We start from the raw sequence: 6,582 nt of genomic DNA, 5'->3' as shown, positions 1-6,582 counted from the left end.
AGAGCTCTGAAAGTCATCCAGATTAGATAGGGGAAGAATCATAGGAAATGGAGGGGTATGGACACCATGAGAACATGGACTAGAGAATCAAATAACTGGGACTTATAGGGGCTCACAGAGATCACTGTGCCTGTAGAGATATAACATTGGTCCTCTGCTTAATTTTTTTATTATTATTATTTTCTTTATTTACATTTCAAATGCTATCCCAAAAGTTTCCTATACCCCTCCCCCCACCTCTGCTCCCCTACCCACCCACTCCCACTACTTGGCCCAGGCCTTGCCTTGTGCTGGGTCATATAAAGTTTGCAAGACCAAGGGGCCTCTATTCCCAGTGATGGCCGATTAAGCCATCTTCTGCTACATATGCAGCTAGAGACACAAACTCAGGGGGTACTGGTTAGTTCATATTGTTGTTCCACCTACAGGGTTGCAGCCCCCTTCAGGTCCCTGGGTACTTTCTCTAGCTCCTCCATTGGGGACCCTGTGTTCCATCCAATAGCTGGCTGTGAGCATAATTTTTAATGGTTTCATAGCTTGATGTTATTTTGGGAAGCCTATCAGAATGAAGAAATAGAATAGAAAATATTGTCTGTTCCCTTGCTAGGCAGATCCTTCCATGTAGGGTTGTGGGTCCTGCATCATCTCCACCACAGGTCACTGCTGCTCAGGGAGGCAGGACACAGGAGTTGACCCAAGCCATCTCTGGTTGAGTCACTGTCCTTAGAGAAACACAAACATATGTTTCTGTGAGCTCTGCACACCTTATTTTTTTCAGATGCTAAATTCATTGAGGGAGCATCATCCTGTTTTAAATGGGCCAGCAGATGGTCCCAGATAGCCCTAACTTTACCTGATGGTCCTTCAAGTACACTGTCTCAAAGAAGCACAAGGCCTCTACGTTTATGAGCATGACATAATATTATGGGAAGAATATACTTGGTGTGCAGTTTCAATCATGAAAATTTGAATTTTAAATAAAACTTGAAGGGTACATGGAATTTAATACTTAACTGGCAGGGTGTGGTAGTCAACACATTTAACCTAGCATAGAGAAGCAAAGGTAGTATAATTCATCTTATTCCAAGGCCAACCAGGACTATATTAGGAAACCACATTGCAAGTGACAAATACAAGATACCAAGCAACCAACAAACTGAACAAGGAAACAAATAATATTCCAAATGAACAAACAAAAAAACTGCAATGAAAGAAAGTAATGATTTTACTTGATGTCTCAGATTGTATATATCATATGTTTGGAATATTTCAGCTCCTTGGCCAATTCTGTCTACGACTGAGGATTATGCCAATCTAGGTTTGCAAAACAGATCAATGGAATATATCATCTACATTAAGACTATTTAATATATGAACTCAAACACCATTATTAATCAAGCATATTCTAATGTGTATGGTGCTGTTGTGTAGACAAGTACCAGCCATATTTCAACATCCGAACCTTACCGTACAACTCAGTATTCTAAACATAGAATCAAAATGACCTGCAGATGCCAATTTGGTAACCCATGTTGTCAACTTGATCCCCAGTTTCTGCAACCCAAGTCCTAGGATTACAAGCTAGTGCTTTGAACTGTGTGGGAGGATATACCAGAGTCCCATGATTACACTGTAACACCTCCTCGACCAAGCCATGTCTCATATCTAATGTATCTTCTCTAAACCCTTACAGTCTATGACATATATCAATTCCTCAGTCTCTTTCCTAACATGTAAATAAACTAGATTTAATTATGCCCATCAAGCCCAATTAATGTGCTCCTTCCCAATGTACTCATGTTTACTTAGAGCCACATTTCTCTTCATTGTAAATATTTTCATTTCGGGAATACAATTCCAGTGATAAAAAACAGCATAAACAAGCAATCAAACAAAAACAAAACAAAATAAAACAAAACAAAAACCCTACTGTGGGGATCCACATCCCCTGGGGCTGCACCCCAACATGGCGCCTACAGGAAGAGAGACACAATTCAATTTAGCAATTAGAAGATTTGAATGAGGTTAGTGACTTTAATCTCTGCCACACCTTTAATCCTAGAAATCAGAAAAGAGAAGCAGGAGTATCTCTATCAGTTCCTTATTTGTGGATTTAGAAGACTTTAGAATTCAGAAGTTATAATTACTGAGCTTCCAGACTTCTTTGGTGTGACATCATTTAAGGTTCTGTGCTTTGTGCAGAAGCTCAGCACAACCTCCATATAAGACCTTGGTCTTTGTGGGTAAAACAAAATAAATCTGGTTATCAATGCTGCTCTTCATGTCTCTAGAAGGACTGGTCTCTGCATTACAGACCGTGCTAGTCTTTATCCATTTTCTCAGGTCCTCCAAAATCTGCCTCTTCCTTCTATCTGTTCCAGTAAAGGTCCAAAAGGGCCCCTAGGACCTCCTTATCTTCCTTTACCAAAGCCAACGTGGTCCATGCTGAGGCCACCTCGGAAGACTTATCTGTCTCCACCTCTACCACCTCTGACCATTCAGCCAGAACAATCACAGTCAGTCCATCCATCCAACTCCTCCTCCTCATGCCTCCAGGGCTGCCTCAGCTATGATCACCACCCTGAGGTGGAAATGGTGGAGGGAGGAGCCCTCAGCCTTAAGGGTCTTACACTGGTTGCATTCTGTTCTCCAGGTGAAGTCTGTTTTCCACAACCCAGATTGGGACACTGCCAGTCTCCAGCTTGGTGATGGACATTCCTCTTCCAGAGACCTTTCCTCTCAAGCCTAGGGAGCCCTCTTAGAGGGAAGTTACTGTTGCCTCCTCCACAGTCTTGCATTCAAACCATGGTTCCTCCAGGAACTCCTAGGCTACCAGAAATTACACAAAGTGGTGGCGCTGGCATCCTTCTGCCCACACATGATTGCCTGCCACCCTGCATTCTGTTGATTAGAGGCTTCTTTCAGGAAAGAGAATCTTTAAGTTTACTTCCTTGAAAATCTTTTCCATCACCATTCCATGGCACTGTTGGCAGTTGGTGGATCTTTGCAAGACATTGTGTCATCACATTTAGGCTTTTTTGTCTCCTTATCCAGGTAGATATGGATCATGGATTGTTCATCTTGACAGCCCCACACTGCTTAAAGAAGTTTGTCAGATCATCCTAAATTAATCCTTGCACGTAAATTTCACTGTTGTCAGTCTTCATTGGGGTCTATAGGAAAGCCTAGATCAAGGTCTGGTCATTCATCCATGGGTCCAGCAGGCTTATTGAAGCCATGTCCATCTCCAGTGGTGCCCGATCCACCCTCCCTGCCCACCTCTGCTCATGCCTCCAGGATCAAATCCCCCTCTTCTCCCACCACAATTATCAGGGCCATTCAAGATCTGGTACTTCCCCAGTCCAGAAAATTCTCCAGACTTCTACCCATAAACATCCACCGCACTGGAATGGTCCTGTTCAAATGAACTCTGCTGCCCATAGCTGCTACTCTGTTGGCTATTTTGATTTTGACCCTGGCTATAGGATCCAGTCTGAGGGGAGTAAGTGTCTTACTGCTGTGAACTGACACCATGACAAAGGCAACTCTTATAAAAGGCAATTTTTAATTGGGAATGACTTACAGAGTCAGAGGGTCACTTCATTATTATCAAAGGTTGCTATATGGCAGCATCTAGGCAGGCATGGTGCAGGAAGAACCAAGAGTTCTACATTTTCATCTGAAGGCTGCTAGTGGAAGACTGACTTCCAGGCAGTTAGGATGAGGGTCTTGATGCCCATGCCCACAGTGACACACCTATTCCAACAAGGACACTCCTCCAGATTGTGCCACTCCATGGGCCAAGCATACTCAAACCATGACATTCCACTCCCTGGATTCCATAGGCTTGTTCAAATACAAGTCTAAGTGTGTGTGGGGGGGTCCTACATAGCCATAACAAAATAAAAAAGTACATGGAGTCCAAATTCCAAAGTACTCATATACCATGACACTGTATGCAGCAATTTCAACAATGTTAAAAGTCCAAAGTTCAAGGTCTCTTCTGAGATTCAGCTAATCACTTAAATTTAATCCCTGAATCAATACAGGAAATAGTTGTCCAAACTCTAAACTCTGCATCTCCATGTCTGATGTCAAAGCAGTCTTCAGGTCTCCAACTCCTTTTTTCAACTTCGTTGACTGCAACTTCTTTTCATTGACTGGTTGCACTGTGTGTTACCAGCATTGCTCAGGAAATATCCTATGGAACTCTCATTTCAAAAATCTTGGAAACTCCAAGGCAACTTTGATGTTATATATTTTTGAAACTGGGATCCATACATGATCTTCTGGGCTCCTCCAAAGGGCTGGTGTCACTTCTCCAGCCCTGCTGTCTATAGCACTCTAAGTTCAGGTTGATCTACTCCACTGCTGCTGTTGCTGTTGGTGATCATTCCATGGTACGGGCATCTACAATAAGCTGGGATCTTTAGCTGCAACTAAGCTTCACCAATAGTCTCTCATAGGTTCTCTTCATGATGCCAAGCCTCAAATCCTTTGCATGATCCCATCAGTTCTGGGTCATCTGCAACTGGGGTTGCACCTTCACCAGTGGCCTTCCATAGCCTCTCACAGTGCCAAGCCTCAGCTGTTCTGCATGACCCCTTCATGCCTTCAAAACTAGTACCGCCTGGGTGACTCTTACACATCATCAAGGACAGCTGCAACATGAGGTACAACCTTGGTTGTCTCTGCAACACAGCTTTGTGCTCTCAGAAAACACTTCTCAGAAATTTTCAACTCAGTGATGCTAGTCACCACTAATTCCTTAGCTCCAGCTAACCAGCAGTAGTCTCCTATCCTCTTGACTATAAAGTTAGAGAAACATGGTCCAAACTGCTATGTTCTGCTGCTTGCAGGAGCTCAAACATGGTCCTCTTGTTCTATTACATTTTCACTAGCTTCTTCTTTTCCAACTCCTTCACTGCCTAAGCTTCCCTGTCCTGGATCTTTCTTTGTGGATTGACCTTGAACTCATATATCAGCATTTCTGAATCCTGGGATTAAAAGTGTGTGCCACCATGTCTGAAATTAAGTTTTTCTTCACCTAAACATGCTCTGTTTCAGGCTGGCCTTCAACTCAGTGATCAACTTGGTTTTGTCTCCTGGAATTAAAGGTGTGTACCTTTAATTCTAAATTTAGTTGGGTACATTCTTGCCCCAAGGTGACCCTCCCTTAGTTCAATTTAATATCATGAACACTGAATTCAGCTCCATTTCAGTTCCTGGTGCCCCTTTAATACTCAGATTATACATTTTCTATTTTTCCTTTCTCAGCTTGCTATGCTTCTTTAAAATACACTTCAGGAAACTTAGCCAAAGATTAGTTTCAAATAGGCTCTTAAAACAAGTGCAAAATTAGCCACATTCTTCTCCCAAAATACCACAAAAATGGTCTCTAGGCCACATATTGAAAATCTCCACTGAAACTTCTTGAGCCAAGTCTGCACAATTCAAGCCACTCTCAGTAACAAAGTCTTCAACATTCTTACTATTGTAGCCCATTTTGCTCCCCCCATTTAAAGCCTTCCGCTGCTTTCCAAATCCAAAGTTCCAAAATCCACATTAAAAATAACAAAAACAAAAACAAACAAAAAACAAAAAACAAAAAACAAAAAAAAAACAAAAAACATGGTCAGGCCTATATCAGCAATAGCCCTCTGCTGGTACCAACTTCTGTCTTAGAAAGGGTTTTACTTCTGTAACAGACACCATGACCAAGGCAAGTCTTATGAAGGTCAACATTTACAAGATAAAGATATGATAGATGTTCTGTGGCTAGCTACATGGGGTAGCTCCCAGCTACCTGGGGATAATGGTAGTCCATATCCTAGGCTGAGCTGTTTATAATTTCCCTGTGTTAGATTGAGTTTGACTAGTCTCAGTGGGCTTGTTATCATCCTGTGGTTTTATAGTTGGTGGGACTGCTGGCTGCTGGCTTCTGGCTGCTGGATCTGGCCATAGCTCAGTAGGCAGCCTGGGTGCTGTTTGCAGACTGAGATGTGTAAAAGGCCTGCATTTTGGTGACTGTAGCTTTGGTAGTTTCATATGCACCAGTGCCATATCATTGGACAGACTGGCTGTATGCCTGGGAGAAGTTGGTGTGGTATAACCTGTGGGAGACTGCCCATAATAAGTTGCATATGCAGTCTGCCCATAGGTGGCAGTGGTCTGAGCCTGGGTATAATAGCCATCAATAGGCTGTCTATAGGTTCCCTAGCTTTGTTGTCCATATGCCTGTGTTGTCTATGCATATCCTTGAGTTGGCTGTGCTAGGTAGGCACTGTAGCCCTGTTGGGTTACAGCTTGGCTATAGGCAATGTAATCTGTGGATGCCATTTTCTCTCATTCCTCCATGTTCTCTCAAAGTTGGACTCCCTCTCACATTCCCCCATGGTTGTGAAATTTTAAGACCAGAAGAAATAAGTGTTTTCCAATTGTTATGACACAGAGTTTGAGAAACACTGCTTTATAGGAAGCCTCATCCTACAGATCAGGCCAGGAGTCAATTGTAGGATTCCTCACAGTCCCTATTCATAATATATACCTTATTTTTTTAAATGGACATAGCATGAATGTAAT

General features: G+C 42.6%; 1 pseudogene; it reads right to left on the bottom strand.

Annotated features, from left to right (window-relative positions):
* Positions 1–2,320: 2,320 nt before the first annotated feature.
* LOC110315484 lies at positions 2,321–6,339 on the bottom strand (annotated as a pseudogene).
* Between the last annotated feature and the right edge of the window lie 243 nt (positions 6,340–6,582).

This window comes from Mus pahari, unplaced genomic scaffold (assembly GCF_900095145.1).
Source record: "Mus pahari unplaced genomic scaffold, PAHARI_EIJ_v1.1 scaffold_6210_1, whole genome shotgun sequence".
In the NCBI taxonomy this organism is placed as follows: Eukaryota; Metazoa; Chordata; class Mammalia; order Rodentia; family Muridae; genus Mus; species Mus pahari.
The sequence above is the reverse complement of the archived record's forward strand: the minus strand, read 5'-3'. Positions and strand labels throughout refer to the sequence as shown.